Source organism: Triticum urartu, chromosome 2 (assembly GCF_003073215.2).
Source record: "Triticum urartu cultivar G1812 chromosome 2, Tu2.1, whole genome shotgun sequence".
In the NCBI taxonomy this organism is placed as follows: Eukaryota; Viridiplantae; Streptophyta; class Magnoliopsida; order Poales; family Poaceae; genus Triticum; species Triticum urartu.
Window position 1 is genome coordinate 22,463,445 of NC_053023.1, and position 14,964 is coordinate 22,478,408.

Here is a 14,964-nt window from a genome sequence, read left to right on the forward strand (position 1 = left end):
TGATTTATCCGACGTCACCTTCTTATTTCAGAAGCGGCATTCCAATCCAGTCTAACACAGACTTAGTACCCTATTCGGCCACATGGGTAAGATGGATACTTGCAGCACAGGCATTGGGCTTAAACCATGGTCAATTGGATCTGTTTGCTTCTTGGTCAGTTTGTCTACTCGTCATTAGGCATTGCCAGTGGCTTTAGTCCCACCTTGGTTAAGCGAGGACACTAGGATCACCTTATAAAGCAGAGTGCCACACTCCCTTCAGGCTAGTCTTTTGGGATGTAGCGAGCTCTCCCCTTGTAATGGTGTGTCTAATGTCCACTGGAAATGCCATCTCGAGGTGTGGAGCTCAGCCTGGGACGCTACCATGACACATGGTGGTATTGGAAAGCACAAGGAAACGAAGTTGTGCGACGCCATCGAAGGACACATAACGCATGTTAGGATTGGAAAGCACAAGGAAATGAAGGTGTGCAACACGACGAACTGCAAGTCCTATAGGACCAACCTCCGGTTGAAGTTCTTCTCTAGCAATTGATTAAACCATGTAATCTTCACCATTGCTCTCTTCATTTTGGTGTCACCAGGTATCGTGTTGTTTATGTTGCTCTATAGTGTAGGTGTTGCCATTGATAGTGAATCGAAGAGGCACAGAAGAATATAATAAGATAAATTAATCTAATGCAGTCCACTGAATGTGCCTTCGAGTAATCAAAAATACCATCTGGGTTGCCCTTTTTATGTGTTTTATACCTAAATCTTTTTCCTACGAAGTATTAAACTGGCAATTCATATACTTTCAAATTTTAATGTATGACCTAAAAAGAGTTCTTTTGTCACAATTATGGGACTATCGAGCATTCCTTCCATGCCAGTTTGCTCGGGAGTTATGGTCTATCATTTAGGTAGTGTCCAACTTGTAACCACCTTAGGGTGTTCCAAACTTGTTGGTAATCGGTTCATTGGTATTGTACAAAATTGAGGGCTGGATCCTTATTGTTCATGTGACTCTTCTGTTGTTGTTGTTCATATGCATAAATGACACGATCTTTGGCAGGAGGAAAACTTCCCCTCATTGCATGATAAGTACTGATGATTCCTTGTCCATACTTGCTCTATGCTTAAACAGCCGAACGACTGACTGTTGTTGGAGCAATGTTCGCGCACCTGTAGCAAATCGTCAGAGTTGTTTTCTTTTGCATGGATGGCGTTCTCGTCTCTGAATTGCCTTTCATCCATATTTATTCCTTTTCCTCTGGTTTGGCACTATAATTTTTTTTCCATTGTGAACTATTTTTATTTTTTTATGTACATGCTCATAGGCACAAAATGGGGGTTGGACTCTACCTCGGTTTTATCGATCAGTTTGATGCAACAATAAGAACCAATTAATCAAAAAATACTATATATTTTCTATTTTGACATACCATCTGTGCCTAGAGCCTTGTCAATTCATCTGGAACTTCAGTTTTACTAGTATTGTGGTTCTACACTTAAGAGGAAAATACTTCCACGGTGAGCTAGCATAAGTGTTAAATAAGTAGTGATGATGCCGTAGTTCGGTCTTCAATTCAATATATATGAACAAGTATTTAACTGCCATTCCCTTAATCCAGTTTTAGTAGAAGTATGAAAAGTTGATCCTCCGAATATCCTTACTAGGGATAAAAACCAGAGATCTTTATTGATCAATCTTGCATCTGACATGTTATAAAATCTGGTCAAGAGGCTGGTTACCGAGGAGCTCAGTTACCCACGCCCGACGTAATGCTACAAACAATGTTGAATACTCCACTACCAGCCGTTGTTTTCGACCATAGCCAAACAGTGTGACTATTTTTATTTCAAATAGGGTGCTAAAACCCCTGGTTTTTGCATTAGTACGATGCACACAACCAATTTTATTAATTATTAAGCAGAGTACAAAACGAATACAACCGCGATTGAACAATTACAAGATATGAAATAAACACCTATGACTAAGGCACCCTTTGTTTGGGCTACAAGGTCTTGAGAATCGTCGTGGCAGTGATTCCTAACAAAAACTTGTGGTTACGGATTCCCGATAATCAAAAGCAGACCATTTGTTTTCTGAGTTGTTGAACAACTGCAAAAACCCGCAGAGTTACCAAATATCCATATCGCCCATGAATACTAGAGCTTTAGGAGTCACAGTGTGAACCTTGGTAGGGGAGGTAGTGCTCGAGGGTAGAACAAGTAGAGCTCGAGGTTGGTGGTCCTATCCCGCGGAGGTGCTTGTCGATGGTCAAGGATGGGCGCTGGCAGAGCTCGTGGGTAGGGGAGGGGGATGGTGGTTGTGGGCGCGGCGGAGGATGCTTGTCTGTGGACAAGGAGGGGGCGAGGCGCTGGGATCCGCCACTTTGGCGCCGACGTTGGAGGCGCCAAAGCGGCCATCAGAACCTAGCCACCTCTCTCGTTGTGTTGGTTCGGGTGGGGAAGAAAGGTGATCTGGGGGATGACAAGAGAAGGGAAGGGGCATGTTCTACTTCATATAGTAGCATTTGGTCGCTTAATGACGGTTAGGACATTGGGCTGACTTGAAAATGGGCTTGGGAAGCTAGAATCAGTGATTTCACAGCTTTCGGCTTTGGACTCGCTCATAGTACATGTGCCAAGTCGATTATGGGAAATCCTGTTTGGAAGTTGAGTCTTTGTTTGGAATTCAGCTGCTGGAAGGGCCAGAATCTGGGAATCGGAAGTTGTAGCCGAAACAAAGGCCACCTATGTCGACTTGTTACGCAACAACGCCTTCAAGAAGAGAGAAATGTCCTCGCGTTATTGCTGCCATGTTGGGCCAAAGATAGTCTGGATCAGTATTTTCATCCCGGTTGTCGAGGCCAGACAATGAAGGTCGTTGCTCTTCAAAAGGAGACAATGCCTTCAGCAAGGTAACGGCACAAGTTCGTCCTTGTTGTGCCCGACCAATAAATATCAGGATAAGAGTTCTCACTTCCAACATGATACTACGTTCCAATCAGTATCTTCATGCGGACCGGTCAATTGATACATCCTTCAGTACTCCACACTAGGCCGGGAAGGCACTAGCATCGTCGTCTTCGTCGTCGTCGTCAAGTTTAACCCTCACAGCATCCGAACATCTCGTCGATGTCGTTGCAACAAACGGATGCTGTCACCTTCGCTAATGCCACCGTGTCCCACATAGGCCACCATTTATGTACTTATATTGATTATATGCCATCTGTGCCGAAAAATGTGTTTCATGATGTGGCACGGAAAGCAGCAGAAAAAGTTGATCTATGCTTATTTGAAACTGCGGATGCCTTCTGACCAGAGTACTATACTGACTAAATATAGCTCTGTTTCTAGGCAATCAGTAAGTAGTCATGCCTAGAGTGCTTGTACTATTCACTTTAAAATTCATGGTTTTTTTTGTGTAACTCACATCAATAGGTGTTTCATCATGAAAACTTACAGACATGAAGTATAAATCTGTATTTGTGCTCCATGGAGCTAAGGAGTAAAAAAAAAACTGTCGGTTCTGCTATGACTTTCTCTTATGAGGAAGTTTATGTTGTGTGTGTGTGGCCGAAACCAGTGCGTGGATTTGTCACTATTGTGTAAAGCTATAATGTCTCGAGCAAAATTAGATCTGTCATGTTTGCATGTGAAGAATGCCAATCGTAGTCTCGAACAGACTCCCCTATGCTCACACAACATCCCGGTTTGGTACAAGGACCCACTTATGTGTATAGCTAATTTATTGTAGCTGAACAGACTCCATTAATCGTAGGTCTTAAGAAATATGAGGTTGCCACAAATATTGCGTAGAACTCCATTTTATTGCCTGGTGGCACCATTAATGGAGAAGTTGTAGCTGAACCTGGGTGCATTGCACGCAGGTTCAACACTGAAATCGGACAAAATGCTTTTGTTTTATTATGAAAGTTACTGGATATAAAGATGCGCAAATGTTTTTGGTGCTTGCAAAATTCGAAGGCGAAATGATATCTGAGCTGAGGGGCTCCTGACAAAAGAAAAACAAAATGAGTGCTCAAAAGTTTGAGCAGTAATTTGATTTTTGTCACAAGCTCCACAGATGTCGTTCCAACACATAAAACTGAACCACCTATATAAATTTGTGCATTTTTGAAGGCACAAAGTGTCAGACTTTCTTGATTTTTGTCACAATGCACCCATGTTTACAAAAACCCTTTAATTCCTTTTATCTCGCATAGATAGGGGTTCTTGTAAGAAAATGTGGAAATGCACATCCTATAAAAACCGATATTCTTGCATCGCCCCGTACCATATACACCATATTCCAGCTGTGACACATCCTCACCAGCACGCCACATCGAAGATTTCAACCACAGTAAACAAACGGGACTGTTGTACCTCATTTATTTTAATAAAAATCTCCATCAATCATGAACTCACATTATAACACTTACACCTGGAAGCTACACAAATAAATCGGACGCACTCACATGCTGAAGACATTCCGGACCATGACACACACACACACACACACACACACACACACACACACACACACACACACACACACACACACACACACACACACACACACACACACACACACACACACACACACACACACACACACACACACACACACACACACACACACACACACACAATGACACAAATTAATCGTAGATGCTTCTTTTATGCAAGCACCCACCAGATGCATGAAAGTAAGTTCAGACCTAGGGTCTGCATGCACCTACACGCGGAGGTACATATCAATCTTGAGCACCGCGTTCCTGGTGGTGGTGTTGACCGAGTGTGTCCGGAGCAGACCGTACCCAGTCGCACCACGGAGGCCGCCAGTGCCGCCTACGATCGGCAACTCCCTGACACTGTCGAAGATGACGTCCCTGGAGAGTACGGCCACGGAGCTGCCGTTTTGACTCCCTGCCGTGCACACGAGCAGCCGGGAACATGTGCCCATGATAAGTGAATTCATTTTTACACAAAGGTGTACTTGAGTATCATGTATCTAATCTTAAGAAATAGAACAATAATTGAATAGTGCAACTATAAATACAGCCAATGATGAGCTGGACGGTGAAGTAGAGTGCAAATGATGAGGAGGCATCTATGCAAGTGATGTGAAGTCAACTGTTGGGCATGTCAACTACTTGGGCAGCCATGATTATTGATGAGTTACATCACGAAGAATAGGCACTGTATTTTTCGTACAAGGAATAGCGAATGAGCCCCAGTGCCCGAGTGTAATTGATTGAACTGTAATTTTCTAGGTGATGTTCATTTCTTGTTACTTTAATTTTGTAGGTGTTTTATTTATCTAAGTTCTGCAAATTATGTTTCTGTATATATAGTATGCAAAATCTTCCCAATGAGATTGACGTATGTAATTTAATGGTATGCAAGCTAGTCATGGTTTGAATGCCGCCTTATCTGATACATTCATGGTTGAATGTTCAAGACCTTTTCAATCTTATTCTGGTGCATAATTGAAGGTAACAACTTCGTATACTCAAAACATGTTCTCTACTGATTTCTTTGGGGATCAAATAATCATCTAAGTTTGTTCAAATATTGAATATATGTATCAATGTCTTTCAATGGCCTTTTCCAATGCTCATATGTATCGCATCTAGAAGCTGAGCCGAGGGTGAGCTTGCTGCGATGGTAGTATGTAGAGGTAGGGCCAACTTCAAGCGGAACAACTGAAACTGATATGGAATGCGGGCAACAAATATCTTCAGCACATCATATTGTTTCATGATTTCATCCAAACCTTCATTAAGTCACCTTGGTCGATGCACAAAGTAGGTCTAAGTTTATTGCTCCGTGGTAACTCAGGCAGTAACCACTAAATTACTCTAGGTGGGCTTGGATGTTGGACCGGCCAATCAAATTATAGGATTAGGATTCAGACATGAGAATGACATAGGGCGGCTGGATACGACAATGCACCTGGCATCATCAGTTCACCTCCATGTCTCCGTCTCCATCGCCTCCGCTGGCCATTAACTCATTATCTTTCCAACCCAATCACCTGGTTGCCTGGCTTCTGAAGCTAACACATATGTATGATGTAGGTGCAAAGGTGCTCCATGTACAGATCGATAGTTGACGATGCTACAGACCATGATATAATAAACCCACTCGCAGATAAGCGATTAGTATAAGCACACACTCTGATCTATCATTAATGCTGTTGAATCAGTTATGGACCCATGGGATAAACAAATGTATGTGTCACCTCGTACATCAACTCAGCGAGCTTATATTAATAGTAGTATCAAGTCTCTGTGAAAGTGTACTTTCAATGAACCTCCACATAGGCTCATAGTTCTTTCTCGTACGATGCTTAGTAAAGAGTAGTCGCCGCCTGATAAAGTAATAAAACTTTGTCAGCCACGTCATGAAATATTGTGGTAGTCTAGTAGAGGCCGGCGGGTCCGGCAACGGAGGCCATCAGAGCACAAATCATACATGGTAAGATTTGGAAGCATCGGAAAACATAACTGCGCTAGCCTTCATACTTTTCCAAGGACCATCAAACTCTAATTGATCATCTCTATCTATTGAGTAAACCATGCAATCTCCAGTACTTGATATCTTCATCTTGGTCCCCTGGGGTGTTGTGAACCTGATGTTGGTGTCATGACTCATGGTCAACCGAAGAGGCATGCCGCAGTGTACAGGATAAAACTAGTGTAGAACATGCACTGATTATAACATGCAGAAATTATCATGCCATGTAGAGACATAAAAACTCGAAGTCATGTGAGTCTTATGTGTAGCGAACATCGTTCTGGACAATTTGACGATGAAGGATTTCTAACTATGTTTGAGTTGATTGCTTGGCATCCCACTACCTATGGGGAATATATTTAGAAGGAGCCGTAGCATCCAAAAAAAACTACATGAAGTTTTTTTATGTAAGATAGTAATCATATAGACAAATTCTGAACTTGTGCGACTTCCATAGTACATAAAAGAGAATTTCTGATGCTCTCTTTATTGGTCATGTTCAATAGCTTATGGTTTCATGCATGGCATATGACCTTACCCTAATTACCTAGGTATAATCCACAGCAAATAAGTACTATTTGTAATGTAAGTACCTAGAAAATTCCATCCCATTTTACATCCAAGGCCACTTCTTTTGTCCCATTAAGAATGCATACACTAAATGTAAATAATATATAGTTTTTCATGTATCCTCTACCCTATAGTTACATTCCCTTTTTGACATGAGAGAAAAACATTATAGTCCACTCAAAAATTGGACTCTGCCGTATAAAAGTTGCATATAACACTAGCAGAAAACGGGCCTTTAGTCTCGGTTCCAGAGGGCCTTTAGTCCCGGTTCTGCAACCGGACAAAATGATCGGGACTAATGCCCATTACTTTCAGTCCCGGTTGGCTTATGAACCGGGACTAAAGGCCGCTGTATGGAGCGGGGCTGGAGCCTTTAGTCCTGGTTGGTAACACCAACCGGGACCAAAGGAATTTTTAGGATTTTTTTGAATATTTTCCAATTTTCAAATTTCTAATTTTTTTATAATTTAATATCTAATCACCCCTCAAAACTCCTCCAGTGTGGAGCACTCATTTCAAATCGTCTAACTTTCCGACCGGTCACCCATCCTCTCACTACTCCAGCTTAAGCACGCTTAACTTTCGAGTTTTATTTCCCCTAGTTTCCAAGTCTGCACTTGTTGTTTTCCTCACAACAGGAAGGTATCAATCCGATTAACCCTTAGGTCTTGATGTCACATGATTTAATTTTTTAAATTCCAAACAATTATTAAACTAAAATAAGTAATAATAATATTGAATTTCATTGAAAGTAAAATAAGTAATAATATTATTTTATTCATTTTTACCATTTATTCATTTAATATGGCATAATAAATATCTTTAAGTCTGTAAATCAAAATTCGATAAATTCGATATCCATTATTATTAGAAAAATGTGAGGAATCCAAATATGACATCATTAATTTTTAAAATTATTTCTCATATGCCGGAATCAATTGCTTCTTGGTGATGTGAACCGGATGAGAACTAATGAGCATTCTAACATGCTAGAGTCACAACTAAGGTTACTCTCAGTCAGAGTCACAACTAAGGTTACTCTCAGTCAGTTTGGCTAGCAGATGTAGTCGACGGTAGGATTGGATGGACACCAACCCAGTCAGAGTCACAACTAAGGTTACTACAACATGTTAAAATCTACCGAAAGAACTAACTAAAAATAATTAAAAATAACAATTACATGACTAAAACAACTATATAAGCAAAACAACATTGTTTTAATTAAAATCTTAATTTAAATTATTCTAAAAATAACCAAATAAATCTTACCGTGAGAACAATCTATCATGTGATTAGGGAGAAAAAAGAATTAAATTTAAAACTATTTTTAAACTCAAGTTATTCATAATTAAGGGTTTGAAGCAACTTTGAAAAAATTCAGAATTAAACCATTCAAATTTAAAAACTAATGGCACAAACAAAAACTAGATAAAATTTCGAATGTAATACAAAAGTAATTACTCAAAAACATCAAATATCCTAAAAAATATAACCAATTTAAAACAGGAACTAAAAATAGAAAAAAAATGAAAAAAACAGAAAAGAAATTATTAAAACCCCTTTACTCCCTGTTGATGTTTCCAATCGGGACTAAAGCCTCAACCCCTTTAGTCCTGGTTGGAGACACCAACCGGGACTAAAGAGATTCGCACCAGCCGCAGCCCGGACACCAACCGGGACTAAATGTGGCGTTTGACCCGGGACTAAAACTAGCTGAGCCTCGTCCAGTGTTTTAGCCGTTTGAACCGGGACTAATGCTCATATTAGTCCCGGTCGTAACGTGGCCGGGACTAATGCTCTGATCTCCTCCGGACCAAAGCTATTTTTTACTAGTTTAATATTTCTTTCTCAAAATGGTACGTTCAGTTATTATTGCAAGGGTGGAGAAAATGAGGACATGACATCAAGCATTTGCGTGACCCATTAACACGGAAAGTAAAAATACCGTTTTGACTGAAATTCTCTCGGCTCTCGTAATTTTGCTCAAACTGGATAATCTCCGGTTTCATCTCTGCAGCTATACAATTTAGAACTGGGCATCAATAGATATCAGATTACATATCCTTTGCTTATAATCGGACTAGTCGTACACCGTACGATTAGAAGAACCATTGCCGTCCAATCTTCTGATAGGGCCTACATTTGTGCCTGCCAGATCTAGACTGACACACACCTTCTGGCGGCGGCGGGGCTTGGTTTCAAGGCGTGGTGGTAGCCTGACGGTGGGTTCCGGTAGGCACACTCGCTAACTTCACCGCACGACGTCAAATGGATGTTCGCTTTGTCCGAATTTTATCCGTTTAGGGTGGCAATAGGTAGCAAAACGGACATGTATGTCCGGCTCTGGGTGAAGGCGCCCAGCGCGGTCACTACCCCAAACTGTCCGTCTCGGCACGCACACGCTGAGTACGCCCGCGTTCGCCGCGCCCTCCGTGAGCCGTCCTCGCGCCCGTCACCGTCCGCTGCAGCGCCTGCCCACCGAGCTCAGCCGCAACAGCGCCCTGACCAGCCTCGCGCGCCTTGGCTGCGGCGACTGTTCCGCGCTCGCGCGCCTGCGTCTGCAGCGCTCCCGCAGCCCATGCACACGCCCCGACCACGGCGCCGCGCTCCAGCGGCTCGCCCTCGCGCCCAGCCGCTCGTGCCCGCGCCCTGGCCTCCGCGCCGCGCTCCAGCCGCCCGCGCCCGTGCCCTCGCCGCCCTCGCCCCGTTCACCGCGCCGCGCCCGCGCCCTGCACCGTGCCGCGCCCCACCCGCCCCCACCTCGCCCCGGCCCACCCTCGCCTCGCCCCTGCCGTGCCGCGTCGCGCTCGCCCTCACCCACCGCCGCCCTGCTCGCACGCCCGCGCCGCCGCCCTGCTCGCGCGCCCGCGCCGCCTCCCACCGCCGCGCCCTGCTAGCGCGCCCGCGCTCGCCCTCGCCCGCAGCGCCCTGCTCGCGCGCTCGCGCCGCCGCCCTGCTCGCGCGCCCGTGCCGCCGTGCCCGTGGCGCTCACTACTCGTTGCCACGCGCCCGCTCGCCGGCGGGGACTGCAGCTGTCACTGTCCTGCGAGGTGCGCGAGCGGACAAAGAGAGAGAAAAGGGAGAGAGAGATCGATGGGAGGGTGACAAATGGGCCCAGGCCCGGACAAGAGCAGTCGGGAGGACGCAGAAAGCGTCCGTTCGGTGTCCGCTCGACCGCAAAATCAAACCAAATTTGCGCTCGGGATGGGGCAAGCCGGACCAGAAACGGACGCTTTTTATGGATAGGGTCGCGCGTTGGGCCGCTTTATTTGTCCGTTTAGACCCAAACGGACAGGCCCGGATGATTTGGGGTCGCGCGGTGGAGTTGACCTCACGGCGTGGTGCTAGGGCAGCCACAGTTCTTGCCGCTGTCCTCACCATGCGGCTAAGTAATGCTAGTGCCTATGGGCGGTCGGTCTATCGTTAGCCGGAACTTGTGGGTGGAGGGGCTAGCCGGTAAGTGCAGTTATAGAATTACACCTTTTTATGTCTTCGTGCCTCCATGGCTTTTATCTAGAATGGTTTTCTAGTTAAACTAGAAAATACCCCACGTGTTGCTATGGGAATCACTTACAATATGTTTCAGCGATTTGATTGTATGAACATGCATATTTGAATTAATAATATATAAACTAAAAATAAACTAATATTATGTATTGTATTTGATTATTATATTTGGAAAACAATTTAAATATAAGTGGCATAATATAATAGAAAAGTTTTTCCATGCATGTCACGTGAACCTTTGGTGAGATGGATGTGTGCATGAGATCAACTAATAATAATTTTTTTTCTTATGCATGTTCGTGGAATACCTTACATGAGCCGGCATGTGTGCATGTTAAGGTAATATACGTAGTGGGAATGAACTATGTATGTATATATAGGAAATTTTCCGTGCAGCGGTGCCACCATCACTTTTCTCCCTTGTCCGTGCATGGAGCGGACCACACAGGTAGGTCTTTTTTTAACATCAGTACAGAGTCGTGTTGATGGCATCTATTACTGGAACGAAGCCGGCCAACAACCAGATGGACAGCCTATTCCCAGTTTACCCTCACACACAGTCGGCAGTAGCTTTCTGAGAAAAAAAAAAACCAAAGTCGGCAGTAGCTATTGCGCAATAAAAATAGTCGGCAGTAGCTATTGCTTGGGGTTTCTCAAATAAAAAGCTATTGCTTCGCGGATAGAAAACCATACTAGCATAGCCCGCGCGGCGGCACGCCGCATCCATCGATACCTTGTATCCATGTGAAGTGTGTTTACTATTTACAACAAATGTTATTGGTTTAATATAAGAGAACCCTGTACGTACGAAGATAAGCTGGAAAGAGACATATTATTGGCATAATGCATGCTGCATGTTGCTAAGCAAGGAAAATACACGTTGATACATCTCTAAAAAGTTTCATCTATTCTCGCCATGCCATTATATAGGACAAAGGGTATTGCTATGATGATAACTTCCTTTCATTAGTTTTAGTTTCAGTATATATATGAAAGCACTCGTTTTAAAAACCAAGTATATAAAGGCACCATTAGCCGTGGGAGTGTCACATCAGTAGTTAACATGATAGAGTTCATAAAGGGGGCAAACAATGTTGATACATCTCTAATAAGTTTTATTTATTCTCGCCATGCCATTGTATAGGACAAAGGGTATGTTATGATGATAACTTCCTTTCATTAGTTTTAGTTTCAGTATATGAAGGCACTCATTTTAAAAACCAAGTATATGAAGGGACCATTAGCCGAGGGAGTGTCATATTAGTAGTTAACATGATAGAGTTCATAAAGGGGTCAAACAATGTGCACAAACCTATGCTTGAATCAGTAATTTATGACCATATAGACTTTAGCTATACATCAAGATAATGTTTGTGTATATTGGAAGTACAAATTTTTATATATACGAAAAAATACCAATAGGTGCCATTGCAGTTCTTTTTTCTGACTTGTGACCAACTTGCATTCATGACATAGCAATTGAAAAATATTTTCTCAGCCTTAGCCAGGCAAAAGTAGAAAAAACCATTGATGACGAAAGCACTATTATTTGAAACAACAAAATGTAACCATGTAGACCAGGATACCATCGACCAACAAATGAAGACGCATCAAAGAATGGCATGCAAAAGGTAGCGCTAACTCAGCTATGTGTAGCCTAGTAAGATCGTGCGGTACATGTGGTTGTTTCATAGAATTTTAAGAACTTAGCTGTTAATATATGAAAATTATACACGGTTAATATAGTTAAGACCTTTTAGGTACAAAAATTACAATAATCTGAACATTGAGTAAGCAAGATTGTAAGCCATATGTGATTGAGTGGTAGCACAAAGCTTGCATCTTGGTTGTTCCTTCTCCCCCCTTCTTTACTCTGTCACGAACATTTGGAAATTTTAACATTTGTATCTAGCTTCTGTACTGAACTTCTTGCAGGTAGACCATCTTGTTGTTGGCTATTCTAGATGTGTACAACAGCAGCAAAAAAATCATAGTAATGTACTACATTACAATGCAGTCAGATCTAAGAACCGACGTCCACAGCCGCTTCCTTCCATGATCAAAATCATGTTGCCTATAAACAAATAGTTCAGTTAGTACAACAACAAATGAGTTCCTGCCTTCCTGGGCAACTATGATGCAAAGTTGTTAGGATTGCTTTCATATGCAGTTCTAATGTTCCATTCATCTTTGGAACTGCTAATCTAGTTCTAGTTTGCATCAAATTGCACCAAGCTCTAGTGACAATTACACAACCTATGGAATTCTTCTAGGTTAGATCAACAATTACTTCACGCCATGCACCCTTCGAAAGGAAGAAAATTGACCAACCTGGAGTTGAAAAGCTACAATGTTTGCCAGTAATGTGCAGTGAAAATCCATCCATCTTGTGCGATCCAGACGGGCTTCTTGTTTACAAATTTTCCCATCTTCATGCTACAATAAAGTTCTTCCACAGTTACGAAACAATACTTTCCAAATTTTTATTTCCTAAAAAAGAAAGCAAATAGCTTCAATGGCAAAGAAAAGCAGAAAATATGCAATCGGATTAGTCACTTGGCAATAAAAATATCTTGCCTGGTATGTGGTGGGTGAAGGGGTTTCCTTACCAAGTTAAATCAAGAACATGGCACCAACACCTCGAAAAACCATTTGCATAGTTTTGAGACCCTTGCTCTGGAGCATTAGCTCTTATGCTTGTACGACAATCATTCGATCAATGATGAAACAATGGAGCATATAGAAGTGTACAATATCAGGTGCATGTAAATGCAAACTAATTGCATCCTGGTTCCTATGAACAATTGCAGTCTGTTAGGTACATCTTATAAAAAAATTCAAGTTCCCGTAGCAGATAAGTGGAATAAATAAGTAAACAACTAATGCTTACCAGTCTTGTGATGTTACTTAGTCCTCTGTGTTGGTCGGGGGATAGATCAAACTGACGCTAATTTTGCTGGAGCTTTAAATCCACTGAACTTACAACATTCAAAGAAAGCTCACCGTGGACTGACAAGGTTGCCTTGTATTTATCTGTAGCCTTCCCAGTTTGAAGAAAGTTTACATGAGGATAAATGGAGCATGACATGTTCAGTATTTGGAGTAGTATCCGAACTTACAACATTCAAAGAAGGCTCACCGTGGACTGACAAGGTTGCCTTATATTTATCTGTAGCCTGCCCAGCTTGAAGAGAGTTTACATGAGGATAAATGGAGCATGACCTGTTCAGTATTTGGAGTAGTATATTCTACAAGGATACACATTCAAGATTTGTGAGGACAACACTTTAAGCCTAGTGCAAAAAAAATCTTCAGCATCAAAACCATGAAAATTAATGGTGGATACACCAACTACCTCGGCCAACCATATCTATTGCAGGGCTTGGAATTATTTAAATTAAAGTCAAAAACATGTCTAAACAACGATAAGAAAAAACTAATCAAGACTATCATTTCAAGGCTATAGAACTGCAACCAAAAAAAACAACCGGTGTACAATTTGCGTTAGAATTAAATAAGAAGCATGGTTGATTAATTAGTGTGCACCCAGCAACCCATGTCAATAGAAGCAAACACGGACACTCGCACCCACCACGCAGCACGCACACAAACACACTCAGCGTACTGCGCACTGCACCAAGCCATGCATCACACACTAACACACGATACAGCGGCAGATAGCTTTGTATATTCCCTTCAACAACAACATCAGATTTTGTCTTCTCTAGCTAATGATAGTAAACCTTATAATCTCCATTATACACTATAATATTTGGTCGAATGATGTTGCTGTGATGCTACTATTGTTATAGATGCTGATGATGGTGAAGCGTAGAGCCACATATCCTAGAACAAACAAGATTTGAATTAACCTAGTGTAAACCACTTGAAGCATGGCTTAATAATCGAGGAAAACATATCATTTTGACTATTCTCTTTTGTTGCTTGCGTTTCATAAGCGAATCATCTATTTTTGCAAGGTTGTACAAACTCTCAGCATTATAATTTACATACTTTATATGGTCATATATAACAACAAGGATATTTTTGTCACAATGATGAAAATGTCAAGCAATTAGTTTGACCGGCTGAACTGTTCTTCTATTATCCATGACAAAAATTCTTCTTATGTTATAAATAGCAATGAAAACCTTATCTAAGTGAAAAGACCATATATTTTCTGTTGTCAACATTTCATCGGTCCATTTCTAGGAAATGATTTTTGTTTTACCTTATGATTTTCTTTGTCAAATAGATGTAGTTTCACACTTGTGTCTTTCATATCTCCTTTTTGACTCACACATCAAATTTTCTTGTATATGAGAAAATAGCGAATTTTAATTCACATGATTCTACAGAATATTTTTATAGAAACAA

At 42.0% G+C, this 14,964-nt stretch overlaps 1 long non-coding RNA gene across 2 annotated transcripts; it reads right to left on the reverse strand.

Moving 5' to 3' along the window:
- Positions 1-12,336: 12,336 nt before the first annotated feature.
- LOC125540764 lies at positions 12,337-13,767 on the reverse strand. Of its 2 annotated transcripts, none has more exons than XR_007297380.1 (4): positions 13,478-13,767; positions 13,197-13,381; positions 12,919-13,023; positions 12,337-12,661 (listed from the first exon to the last, which is right to left on the reverse strand). It is a non-coding gene; the product is annotated as an uncharacterized LOC125540764 (long non-coding RNA). The 2 variants fall into 2 exon arrangements; XR_007297379.1 differs by having other exon boundaries at positions 12,919-13,077.
- Positions 13,768-14,964: the final 1,197 nt, after the last annotated feature.